Genomic DNA, 14,376 nt, shown 5'->3' with positions numbered 1-14,376 from the left:
TAGTTTTGCCCAACTACCCTAAGTTTTGCTCAGTTTCAAATGATGTACCTCATGCTCAGCCAATTAGAAAGCCACCCCCATTGGGAGGAGGGGTAGGCCACAAAAGTGATTGAAAGGGCCAAGCTACTACTCCCTGTACTCCTCCTTTACATAAGCACAACACTGGAACATCAATAACCAAATTATCATCCCTCCCCCTTGATCATTGAGACATCACAGAACATGCATGCTTTAAATTATAGACAATAACCTACTGCCTACAACATTCTCAAAGTTCACAAAGACATACATTCCCCCATTCCCCTCATCTAATTCTCACCAGCCCTGATTTCTATTTAGGCCAAAGGAAAGAACTGGAGAAATAGTTTTGAAGGAGTTAAAAGAAACAATGGTTTCTAGACATTGTCCATCCACAGTGGGTCAGGTGACAGTGATAGTTCCCAGAAGAAACTCACAACACTCACTGTTATAGTCACCAGAACTCATCATTCCTAAAGAAAGACATCCAAGGTAGGAATGTGGAAAACATGTGAGAGCTAAATTAAACTAATCATCAGTAAAATAGGGAAGACATTCAAAATAATAAGTCTACTTGAATACAAAATGTAATTTTTATTTTGAAAATGAAACTACAGGGGTCAGAGCCAAGATGGAGGAGTAGAAGGATGCACCTCTAGAAGCTCTCTGCCCACAGGCCATAAAATACCTGTAAAAAATGACTCTAAACAAATTCTAGAGCAGCAGAAGCCACAAAACAACAGAATGAAAGAGATTTCCAGCCCAAGGCAGCCTGGAAGGCCAACAGGAAAGGTCTATCACACTGGGCATGGAGCAGAGCACAGCCCAGCCTTGGAAGGCCGCACAGCAGGGACAGGACCAGGGCGAACTTCAAGGCACCACCAGCAGCAGCTGCACCTCCCAGATTCCTCAACCCACAAACACCAAAGGCAGCTTCCAAGGTGAGTGAGGAAGCTCTTTCACCTGAGTGAGAAGAGAACGCAGTGGTCAAGCCCCAGCCCCAAGTGGGTATAGAAATTTATCTTGCCCTACAAGGAAAGAGAAAAGATGGAGATAAGGGAAGGGAGGGGTATGATAGAAGGGAGGGTAGATTGGGGGAAGGAGTAATCAGAAGGCATGGTGTTTGGGGATGGGGGAGGGGAGAGATGGGGAGAAAATTTGAAACTCAAAATCTTGTGGAAATGAATGTTGAAAACTAAAAATAAACAAATAAATAAAAAAACAGAAAAAAAATAAAATGAAACTACCATAAAATTTCAAATAAGCTAATACAAAACTTCATTAGTTATGTGAAAACCAAACTGACCCCACCTTGTGAACAAAGTCCATTTTGTTGTTTTTTCCATAAATCATCTGATTTCAGGGAATTCCACTCTCTCATGTTCCCCTTCCCAACTCAGACCTAATCTTACCTAATCTTACATCCTGTTGTGCATCCTGTTTATTGTTTTATTTTAATGTATAAAAGTCCCTTCCAAATCTGTATTCAGGGTCCTTGCGCCTACTGAAAGGTCCTGGACCCAATTTGTTCTGCAACTGCATGCCTCGAAAATAAATCATGCAGCTTGGACTTTGCTTGATTGGTTATTATGAATTCACTCATGACAGTTGGTAACCATGAAGGTACTTGAGATGGGACCCCATCCTTCAGGACAGATTCTTAGACCTCCCTAGAATATACTCTGATTGATTTTTCACTGAGGGACTTCCTCATGGAAGAATGACCCAGAGGTCAGACTTCTCTTGGATTTTGAATTCTTACAAGCTAAGGTAAGCCCCCACATACACTATTGGGGAAGTTTCCTCACTGGTGGAAAAGCTCCCCTAAGGGAATAAGGGAATCTGGTAGCAGCATACCAAAGGGAACTCTCCTCTCCTGGAAAAATGTCTTCTATCCTGGGAGCAGGAGAAGCTCCCAGTTCAGCTGATAATCACCAAAAAGCACGCTATTGAATTCTGTGACATTTGGTCTAAAACTGCAAAAGATTCAGCTGGTAATCTGTTTTGGCCCAATATGGCACTTTTCATTATTGCACATTAAGGCTAGCCTTTGAAAATCCTCATTCATATCAGATGCAGTATTGGTTTTGCTGAGATACTTTATTTCATGGACTGTGTTTGACAGCCCCCAAGAGGGTTTTCTTCTTTATATCCTGTCCTGCCTATTCCCATCTAGTGCTTTCATCTAGTGGTACTCTCAAGCACCACTTTGGCTTCCCTACTTCACCCTAAAAACACACTGCTTTACAAGCATCCCCTCTTTCTTCCTCCACTCCTCCATCTTACTCCTGTCCTGCTATAACAGGAAATTTGATCTTCTTTGAATATGAGGGACCTCCTGCAGGTGTCCCTGCTGCAGGTATCCTTCCTGTCTGAGAAAGACTTGTACCTAACCCAACTAACCCTGACATTCTATTATTAATAAGAAGTCACCAACCTTCCAATCCTTCTGACCATTCCACATGGAAAAGAAATATTCCTAAATTTAATGTGGATCCTGGAGTTGTTATAACCCCATTTCAGGTCATATTTAGAGGTTACAATCCTCCCTGGGAGACCTAACTGATTTAATGGAGATATTACTCTCCCCCAGGGAAAAGAACTACCATTATCAAGGCTGCAAATAGAAAGCCCCAGCAGCAGCAGTACCTGCTGGCCCTGTGGGTCTTCCTAATTGGCCATTACAACACCCTCATTGGAACCATAATGTTCCAGCTGACCACAGCAGGATATAGCAGACTAGGAAATTAATGATCAGAGCATGGAAGCGTGTGCTATCTGTCCCCCAAATTGGAGTAAGTTCCAAGAAACTGTCTAGGAAGAAAAGGAAACCCCTAACTGCTTTTATGACAAGCTGTGTAAGAGAGCTAAGCAGTATGTGAGATTAGTCCCATTCAACCCACTAGACGTATGTATCATTAATAAATATTTTGTTAGTTAATCATAGTCAGAAATATCAAAATATTTTTATAAGAATTGCCTTGGATGGCATGAAAAGGACACTGGTGAGCTTAAACGCATCACTCAATATACTTTTGAAGGGAGAGATAAAGAGAAAGCCTCAAACAATCTTGGTCCAGCTCCCTTCCAAGGTTGGGATCCTGCCCAAATAGTTCCAGCTCTCATTCAAGCTGCATCAGGAAATTAAGGACTGCATGTATGCTTTTATTATCTGGAAAAGGACCACCTAGCCAGAGAATGTAGAAAGAAGAAATGGAACTTTAAAACAGGATGAGGATCTTTTTGTTTTTGTTAATGCTGATGTCCTTGCCCCAACTATGCCAGTCTCTATCTCTACCCTACTCAATGAAACCCATGTCTCCCTTAAAGTTGTAAACATGATTTATAATTGCTATTACATACTACATTCTAATTTAGTTTTGGTGAACAAACTGGATTCTGACTGTGCTTCTATTGGATCTCTAAATGTTGTCAGAATCTCAGGGAAACCTCAAAGCATCCCCAAATTGTCCCTCCTTTGATGAGATCACTAAGCCTCTAGTTTTCCTAACCAAAAACATTTTAAAATCTTTCCAGCTTGAACCAGAACCTCTTATTGCCCTTGCAGACCTCAAGAAAGTCCTGTTACCAGCTCAAGCACTGGGACTTTCAGATTACAGTAAGCCCTTTTCTCTTTTTGCACACAAACATAAGGGGGTAATCTCAGCTCAATCCCTTGGACCCTCCACTGAGTGGAGTATTACTCCACTCAGCTAGATTCAGTACCTGCAAGAGCTTTGCCCTGCTTACAAGCAGTAGCGCCCACCACCCTTTTAGTTGAAAAGGCACGTGAATTGGTTTTAGGAGCCCCACTAGCACAAAACCCCTAGAAGGCTGAGGATCTCTTATTGATCAAAGATTTGATAGATATGAAAAGACTTTATTGGGCAAAGAAAATGTGGTTCTAAAGTGTTGTTCCATTCTCAACCCAGTCATATTACTTCCTGATTTACCTCCCTCAGTGGAGCCTCTCCATGATTGTTCCTCTGTGGTAGATATGGATGAGGGACCCCACAATCACCCTTCTGAAGAACCCTGATATGGTCCTGTATACTGATGGTTCTTCTTTTATGGGAGATACCATCTGGAACACAGATGTTGCCATGGTTTCTGACCTTGACACTTTGGCCAGCCTTTCTGACATCTAACTTCAGTGCCCAAGCTGCCTGAACGACAATATTTACACAAACTTGCTGTCTACCTATAGACAAAGTACAACCACCTACACTGAATCTTAGCATACATTTGGAGTCTGCCATTGGTTGGAGGGGGGGTTCTTAGCTTGTGGTACAATCATTGTGAAGGCACATGGTGAACTTCTATCTGCCCTGCAGAATCCTAGGGCTCTGGCTGTTGTCCATTGTCCTGCCCACACTAATGGAACTGATCCTGCTTCAAGAGGTAACAATCGAGTTAATATTGCTGCAAAACTTGCTGCCATTGAGGGCCCCACACATGTGGTTCATCTTTCTGCTTCAGATAATGTTGACCTCTTACAATGACTGAAATTGTAAAGTGATAACAGCACTTTTGTGCCAAGCAGGTATATGGGATCTAATGACTGTAGAAGGCAAACCACTTATCCCTAAGAGTTTTTATTACTAGGTATGTCTGTCTGTACATAAAGAGGAGCTATTGTGTTACACAAGGGATTGTTGATATGATTAGAAGGGTATAGGTCAACCCAGGTCAGGGGTGGGGAACCTGTGACCTCAAGGACACATGTGGCCCTATAGGTCCTCAGGTGCCACCCTCTGACTGAATCCAAACTTAATCTCCTTAATAAAAGATTTGTTCTGTAAAACTTGGACTCAGTACCCAAAGACCTAGCAGGCCACACGTGACCTCAAAGCTGCCAGTTCCCCACCCCTGCCCGGGTATTACCCCGTTCTTGCATGTATTTGTGCTTCTTGTCCTACATGTCAGTCATTTAATCAACGTGCATGGTCATTGATCAGCTCACTCACTGGGTGAAGGCATTTTCCAAGTCTAAGGCTATAGCGAGTTCCATGTCTAAAATTATCCTCAAAAAAAGGGTGCATTGGTTTGACCCTCCTGCTCACACTGACTCAGACAGGGAGTCTCATTTCACTGTGTCTCTCCCGGATTTATACTTGTCTTGGGGGTGACTTCTAGGTTTCATGCCCCTTATCATCCCCAGAGTTCTGATCAGGTTGAACACATGAACAAAAAACTAAAGACCCTCTTAAGAGACCTGATGTGCTTCCTCTTGCTTTACTTCATCTGTGAAGCAGACCAAGGGGAAATTTTTATCTTTCTCCTTCTGAAGTGCTTTTTGATCATCCTCCTATATGTACATATCATTGCTGAGAGGAGATACTTCTGTTGTTTCCTGTACATAGGAACTGAAAAGAGACCGAGGGAACTTCACAACACATGGGCTGCTTTACAGACTGTACCCTTAGACTTTTCACTACATAATTTTCACCTTGTAGCTAAGGTCTACTCAAGGCTGGGGAACCTGCAGCCTCAAGGCCACATACAAACCTCAAGTGTAGCCCTTTGATTGAATCCAAACTTGACAGAACAAATCCTGTGAAGTTTGGATACAGTCAAAGGGCCACACTTGAGGACCCACAATGCCATATGTGGCCTCGAGGCTACAGGTTCCCCACCCCTGGTACATCAATAATTTCCAGTGTAGAATGGAATTCAACCTGCCTGGGAAGGCCCACTGTATTTCTAACCACCCCAATTGCAATCAAAATCAGAGAAAAAAATTCTTGGATTCACTCTGCCTAAATCTGTTCCTTGACCTTTTGCACAGGAGCGGAGTATCAGAAAATCTGTTTGTTTTGCTTTACCTTAATGCTATTACCTGGTGTTTCTCTTTCCCAAGTTAATCTAGAGAATGAAAAATGTCCATTATGGGAAAATGGACACTTTTCACAATACCATTTGCTTTATGACTCACAATCATATTCATCATATATTTTAAATCTTGCTCATTTCCATGCTGTTGTTTAATTCTGATCTTATTACCAGTTGCTCTTTCCAAATTGCACTCCTCCCAGAAGGATTGGAAAACAAGTAATATTATTAGTAAACTGCATGGTAATGTAGGCCGTGCTTTGTATCATCTTGGGTCTCATGGATGTTTGCTTTGTCATCATATCCATCAGAGTGACCCTGATTGATGGGCAGTACTCCCTGTTACTGAAGACGAGTTTCTCCCACAATCAACAGTTATGTTGACTCTGGGCATCCTAAAACCTTTGAAATAGGCTTTTGCACCCTTTGCATTAGCCACATGTAGTATTTATGATTGTGATATTACCAAGGCAGACCCTTTGTTTGTACTAAGATCAATCTCTTTAATGAGTTTAGAGACAAGAAACCTCAGCATATTTCTTTGGCCAACCTTACTTATAATGGTTCTAGCTAGACCAAGCATGATGCATCCTTCAATACAAATTTATGCTTTTTAAAAGACTAATTGAAACTTTGGAGGAATTAAATATTCAGAAACTTCACAAGTTTCTTGGGGATCAGTATCCCCTGGAAGTTTTTTTTGTTTTGTTTGTGGCAGTAAGGCATAGTCCTCTCTTCTGCCTAACTGGTTTGGGACATGTGAGATTACCTATTTGACCCTGCCAGTATCAGTCTTTAATCATACTACTAAACAAGTGGGAAAGAAAACTACAGAAACTTGAGAGCAGGTAATTTAAATGTCAAAAAAGAAAAAGACCCTAGCTAGTGGAAATGTAAATATAATCCAAAACCCTGTGAAAGAACAGACTAGAGCAGAGGGGTGGGAAGCCAAGATGGCAGAGTAAAGGCAGGAACTAGCCTGAGCTCTCCCAAATTCAACCCCATCTCCTAAAACAATATTAAAATAATACTTCAAAATAAATTCTGAATCAGCAAAACTAACAAAAGGACAAGGTGAAACAATTTTCCAGCCTAAGACAATTTAAAAGGTTGGCAAAAAAAAAAAGTGTATCTGACTGGGATGAAGTGCAGTCCAGTGCAGGTTGCACCAGCTCACACTGAGCCTCTGAAAGTTAGCAGCAAGCTTGGGAGTGACTGAATCAGCAGCAACTGTGGTGGCTTCCATAGCTCTCAGCACACAGAGAAGGGAGTCAGAAAACTGAGCAGAAGAAGATTATAGGAGACCCTTTGCTGGTAGTAGGTACAGTACTGTGTTATATCACCCATACACAGATGTAGTTTGTAGTCCCAGGGGCAAGGAGAATGAGAAGGAACAGGGACCCTGGTCACAGTTCCAAGGGAGAAACAAGTGCTTGTGGTCATTCATAAACCAAACACAGACCAGAAGAGCAGTGACCACACCTCTCTTTAGATCATACCACCTTGAAAGAACTGAAACTTACAGACCCCTAGAACTACCTCTGAACATAGCAGTACAAAAAAACCTGAAGCTTGGGACAAGTACCCCCTCCACCCCAGGAACAGAACCCAACTTTGACACCTTTAAATGCCAAGAAAAGGTTGGGAAAATGAGCAAACATCAAAAAAAAAAAAAGAACATGAACATAGAAAGTTATTATAGTGATAGGAACGACCAAAAATATAAACTCTGAAGAAGACAATGGGATCAAAGCAGATGCATGTAAAGCCTCAAAGTAAAAATATATGGATTGGTTTCAGGCCCTGGAAGATCTCAAAACGGATTTAAAAATCAAGGAAGAGAGGCAAAGGGAAAAAAATGGGGAAAGGAAATGAAAGTGATGCAAGAAAGATTTGACAGCCTGATAAAGAAGGCAAACACACACACACACACACACACACACACACAAAACCTGAGGAAAATAACACCTTAAAAAGCAGAATTTGTCACATATTGAAAGAGGCACAAAAATCCACTAAAGAGAAAAATTCCTCAAAAAAAAAAAAACAAAATTGGTCAAATGGGAAAAGGTACAAAAACTCATTGAAGAAAATAATTTCTTAAAAATTAGAATTGGGCAAGTGGAAGCTAACGATTCCATAAGACATCATAAAACAATAAAACAGAATCAAAAGAATGAAAAGATCAAAGAAAATGTAGACTATCTCATTGGAAAAACTATTAACATGGAAAACATATTGAGAAGAAAAAAAATTAAGAATTATTGAACTACCTGAAAGCCATAATCAAAAAAAGAACCTACACATCATAATTCAAGAAATTATCAGGGAAAACTGCACTGATATCCTAGAACCTGAGGGGAAAATAGAAATTGAAAGAGATCCCCAAATGAAAACTCTCAGGAATGTTATAAACAAATTTCAGAGCACCCAGGTCAAGGAGAAAATATTGCAAGCAGCCAGAAAGAAACAATTCAAATACTATGGAGACACAGTCAGGATAGCACAAGATTTACCATGCTTACAATATGATATTCAGGAGGGCAAAGATCTAGGATTACAACCAAAAATCACCTACCCATCTAAATTGAGTATGATCCTTCAGGGTGAAAATGGACATTTCATGAAATTGAGGATTTTACAATATTCCTGATGAAAAGACCAGAGCTGAATAGAAATCTTGACACTCAAACATAAGACTCAAGAGAAGCATAAAAAGGTAAGTAGGAAAGAGAAATAAATAAGGTTAAGCTGTTTACTTCCTATGTGGGAAGATGATACTTATAACTCCTAAAATCTTTTTCTTGTTAGAAGGAGTGTAGATAGAGGGCACAGGTGTGAGTTGACTAGAATGAGATGATATTTAAAGAATGAAATTAGGGATAAGAAAAAGGGATGCAGTGGGAAAAGGTAGAATAGGATTAATCATATCACATAAAAGAGGTGCAAAAGAGCTTTTAAAGTGGAGGAGAAGATCAGGGGTGGCAGCAATACTCGAACCTTACTCTCATCCAAATTGGCTCGAAGAAGGAATAACAAACACTCAGTTGGATATAGTAATCTATCTTAACCTAAAGGGAAACAGAAGGAGAATGGGACAAGTGCAGGGGGACTGGTAGAATGGAGGGCAGATTGGGAAAGACAGTGTTTAGAAGCAAAACACTTTTATGGAGGGACAGGGTGGAAAGAAAGAGAAAGAGAAACGGGCAAAAACAGAATGGAGGGGAATAAATAACTCATAATAATAGCTGTGCGTATGAATGGATGAACTTAGTCACAAAACAGAAGTTGATAGCAGAATGGATTAAAAAACAGAATCCAACAATATGTTTACAAGAAACACACCTGAAGCAAAGAGATACACACAGAGTAAAAGTAAAGGTCTGGAGAAGAACACACATATATATGTAGTGCTTCAGCTGAAGTAAAAGAAAAAAGAAAAAGGGAAGGACAGTAATCATAATCTCAGACAAAGCAAAAGTAAAAATAGATCTAATTAAAAAAGACAAGCAGGGAAACTACATTTTGTTTAAAAGGTATCATAGACAATAAAGCAATATCAATACCAAACATATATGCACCAAGTAGTATAGCATCCAAATTCTTAAATTAACTCTTAAATGAGTTACAGGAGGAAAGAGATAGCAATGTCATACTAGAGAGGAATCTCAACTTGCCCCTTTCAAAACTAGATAAATATAACAAAAAAAAATAAGAAAGAAGTTAAAGATATGAATAGACTTTAGAAAAGTTAGATATGAGAGATCTCTGGAGAAAAATTAATGGGAATAGAAAGGAATTACCTTTTTCTCAATGGTACATGGCATCTTCACAGAAACTGACCATATATTAAAGCATAAAAACCTCAGCATAAAAACAGAAATGTTAAATGCATCTTTTTCATATCATAATGGAAATTATATTCAACAAAGGCCAAACTTAAATTGAAATTAATTGGAAACTAAATAATCTAATCTTAAAGAATGAACATGTCAAAGGACAAATCATAAAAACAATAATCTCATTAGAAAAACAACAATGAAACAACATACCATGAGGGGTACAGCCAAAGTAATACTCAGGGGAAAATTTATATCTCTGAATGCTTATGCTAATAAAATAGAGAAAGAGCAGATCAATAATTAGGTATACAAATGAAATTAAAAAACTAGAAAAGGAACAAATGAAAAACTCCCAGTTAAATATCCAAATTGAAGATCCTGAAAATCAAAGGAGAGAGTAATAAAATTGAAAGTAAGAAAACCATTGAATAATTAAAACTAGGAGCTGATTTTATGGGGGGAGAGGAATAAAATACATAAACTATTGGGTAATTTTATTTTTTTAAAAAAGAAGAAAACCAAATTATTAGTATCAAAAATAAAAAAGGTAAATTCATCACAAATGAAGATTAAATAAAAGCAATTACTAGAAGCTATATTTTGCCCAATTTTTGCCAAGAAATCTAACAACTTAAGTGAAATGAATGAATTATTTACAAAACCATAAATTGTCCAGACTCACAGTAAAATAAAATACTTAAGTAAAAGGATAAATAATAAATAGGATAACAAAATAGAAGAAATAACAAAATAGAATACAGAAAATGTAATACCTAAATAACCCTATCTTAGAAAAAGAAATTGAATAAACCATCAATGAGCTCCCTAAGAAAAAATCCCCAGGTACAGATGGATTCACAAGTGAATTTTACCAAATATTTAAAGAATAATTAATTCTAATACTATATAAACTATTTGGAAAAATAAACAAAGAAGGAATCCTTCCAAATTCCTCTTACAAAACAAATATGGTGCTGATACCTGAACTAGGAAGAACAGAAACAGAGAAAGAAAACCATAGACCAATATTCCCAATGAATATTGAAGTGAAAAAAAATTAAGTAAAATATTAACAAGGAAATTACAGAACTATGTCACAAAGATCGTTGGCAATATATAGCCAATATAATAAAAATTATAATTCTACCTAAATTAATTTGTTTATTCACTGCCACACCAAACTACCAAAAAAAAAATTTTTATAGAGCTGGAAAAAAATAATAACAAAATACATCTGAAAAACAAAAGATCAAGGATATCAAAGGAATTAATGAAAAAAAGAATGTGAAGGAAGGTGACCTAGCCATACCAGACCTCAAACTATATTATAAAGTGATAATCAACAAAACATTCTGGGACTGGCTAAGAATTAGAGTGGTACATCAGTGGAATAGATTAAGTATTATACTGATAAACTCAAAGATCCAAGCTTTGAGGACAAGAACTCATTATCTAATAAAAAATTCAAAAACTGGAAAACAGTTTGGCAGAAACTAGGTATAGACCAATATCTTACACTGTATACCAAGATAAGGTCAAAGTACTTTAGACATAAAGGGTGATAGCATAAACAAATTAGAGGAGCATGGAATAGTTTTCCTGTCAGTTCTGGGGAAAAGGGCAGAATTTAAGGCAAAGGATTCATGATGAAAAATACTGTCCACCTCCAGAGAAAAACCTGATGGCAGCTGAATGCAGATCAAAGTATACTATTTTTCACTTTTATTTTGTGGGGGAGTTTTGTCTACCTTTTCTTTCACAACATGGCTAATATGGAAATGTTTGCATGGTTGCATTTGTGTGATTGCTTGCTGTCTCGGGGAGGGGGAAAGGAGAAGGGGGAGAATTAGGAAGTCAAAAAAAATTTTAATGAATGTTAAAAATCGTTTTAGCATGTAATTGGAAAAAATAAAATATCATTTTAAAAAATGGATATGGGCTAGGAGCAAAGATCCTCTCCTCCCTATTTTCATTTGCAGGGTTTCAGGATTAGAGCAGTCTACTAGAAACCTCTCACTTGAAATTGAGAAACTGACACAGGCCACAAGTGAGTCTGTCTCCTCCCACCAAATCAAGGTAGATTTTTTAGCACAAATGATCTTACAAAATTGTATGGTCTTAACCTTAGTATGGCTTCACAGGAAGGACCCTGTACTATGATCAATCAGTCTTGTTGTTCCTATATTAATCAATCAGGAGGAATTATGACAAATCTTCATAAAATCCAACAGGGTATAGTGGAAGCAATTTCCATGTGACCCCAGTAGAATCCATCCTCCTCATTATGTTGCAGGAAACAGCATATTAGTCAGTATAGGTAAACAAACTCTCCTCCCTTTATATTTCATTATTGTGCTGAAAGGGCTAGGTGGTACTAGATAGAATGCTAGGCCTGGAATTAGGAACAGCTGAGTTCAAATCTGGCCTTATACACTTACCAGCTATACGATCCTGAGCAAGTCATTAAACCCTGTTTGCCTCGATTTCCTCATGTATAGCTGGAGAATGAAATGGCAAACCACTCCAGCATCTTTGCCAAGAAAACCCAAAATGGGATCATGAAAAGTTGGACACAACTGAAACAACTATACAAAATCACCAATTATGCTTAGATTCTGTATTAGCTATTGTATTGTTATGTGAAAGGTCTCTTCCTACTGAGCTTTCCTTGGTTTGTGATGCTGAAAATAAGTATATATAAAAAAAAAACCTTATAAATTTGACTGATAGTGATCCATGAAGAACAGCGGACAATTCTTCCTCCCCAAGAATTAGAGAACTGCGGAAACCAAACTGACTCCACTTTGCGAACAACCTCCATTTTGTTATTTTCCTGTAAATCACCTAATTTCAAGGAATTTCATCCACTCAATCTCCTCCTCCCAAATAAGAAAGTTCTTAATCTTTCTTCCAATAAGAAATTAGATTACCTAATTCTATATTCTGTCTTGTATCTTGTTGATTGTCTTCTTTTAATATATAAAAATCTGTAGAAAATCTGTTTTCAGGGTCCTTTGTTGTATAACTGCATACCTTACAAATCAATCACACAGCTCAGACTGTTGTTCCTCAGTTATTATAAATTCATTTACGACAGTTATTTTTAAGTCTAAAGGAAAAAAACAAAAATGAAGAAATGAGCAATAACAGATATTCAAGTTACTTGCTGGACAGTAGATAAAGAAAGACATATCCTCCCCACTGGTTGAAAATACAATAACTCAAATTAAAAATAAACCCACCATTTGCTTCTGTGTGTTATTATCTCCATTATTTCACTTGTTTCAGAACCCACAAAATTATCCTTTCTTTTTATACCATATCCACTTTTTCTGCCTGTTTTCAGAGACTTCACAATATGATCCCATCCCACCTACTTACCCAAACTTCTCTCCTACTACCCTCCAATACAAATTCTTTCTTCTAATTAACTAGGTTGCTTCCTTGTCTTTTGCCAAATCTAGCCTTTAAGTCTTTGTTCACACAATGACCCTAGCCTGAAGTGTTCTTCGGGCTCCTTTCCTGCTATCCAAAAATTATTCATCTTTCAAAGCACAGCTCAAATCCTACCTCCTCTCATAAGTCTTCTGGGACTTCTTCATCTCTCCAGTCATTCATTCATTTATTCAACAAGCCCCATTGTGAACCCTTATAGTACTTGGTGTCACTGCACTGATTCTGACATAGAATTTCACATTATGATCTAATTCTTTCATGCCATAAAGTGACAGAATGTTAGAGCTTGGAGGAGCCTCAACATCACCTTGTCTAATGTCTTCATTCCACAGAAGAGGAAACTGGGGCCAAAAGTGATTTGGCTAAGGTTACACAGTGAGTTAGTAGCAGAGGAAAGGACAAATGAATATAAAAATAGATGAAATGGCATTTCTACTCAGGCCAGATTCTAAAAATAATATTCCTTTTATTATTAAAAGGAATATTATAAATTATATAATATATAAATATATATAAATAAAATTTATAAATATATTTTATAGATAAAATATACATAATATAAAAATATATACATATATAATTAAAATAAAATTCCTTTATAAGTTTTTGCTTTAAAGGTTCAAGGCAACTAAACTATAATCTCCATGAAAGCAAGAACTGTATCTTAGCTAAACCTTGCACCTAACGCAACACCTAGCACATAGTAGGCACTTAATAACTTTTCCTTCAATTCAGTTGAGGACTCAGAAGAGACCTCAATATGTCTACTAGTATTTATTTTAAAAGACTAGTAAGGGTAAGAGGGTTACTAATGAGAGTCTTATGATAATGTGATATGATAGCACTTTCCAGGTTTCCTTTTGAACAACCTTACAAGAAGGGATTGCCAAGGAAACTTCATTATGATCCTATTCTTGTAAATGAGGATTTCACTATCAGATTTTATATTCTTATGTAATCATTTGAATAAGTAGCTTCAGAATCAGCATTAGGATAGGAAGTAGATTAAATGAAATGCCAGTGGGGATTTTACTACTAACAGACCAAAGAGAAATTAAACTACAAAACGCCATGAATATTGCATTACAATGATCACACCTACTCGAATAAGCAAACAAGGACTTTGAAAATGAAATTTAATTCCTGTACTCTGATCATGCCTTATTAGAAAATAGTATAATCTTTTTTTCCTCCAGTAAACAATACTATCAGTTGAATTGCCTAAAAA

General features: G+C 37.6%; 1 long non-coding RNA gene across 1 annotated transcript in view; it reads right to left on the bottom strand.

The window, feature by feature from the left end:
- Window positions 1-13,350, bottom strand: part of LOC140506379 (uncharacterized) — a 45,568-nt gene extending 32,218 nt beyond the window's left edge. The window contains exons 1-2 of the long non-coding RNA XR_011967906.1: window positions 13,263-13,350; window positions 12,623-12,801 (exon numbers count right to left, since the gene is read on the bottom strand). This is a non-coding gene — a long non-coding RNA (uncharacterized lncRNA). The remainder of the gene's footprint in view (window positions 1-12,622; window positions 12,802-13,262) is intronic.
- Window positions 13,351-14,376: the final 1,026 nt, after the last annotated feature.

The sequence above is a fragment of the Notamacropus eugenii genome, chromosome 5 (genome assembly GCF_028372415.1).
Source record: "Notamacropus eugenii isolate mMacEug1 chromosome 5, mMacEug1.pri_v2, whole genome shotgun sequence".
Taxonomy (NCBI): Eukaryota; Metazoa; Chordata; class Mammalia; order Diprotodontia; family Macropodidae; genus Notamacropus; species Notamacropus eugenii.
This window is presented reverse-complemented; position numbering and strand designations above follow the sequence as displayed.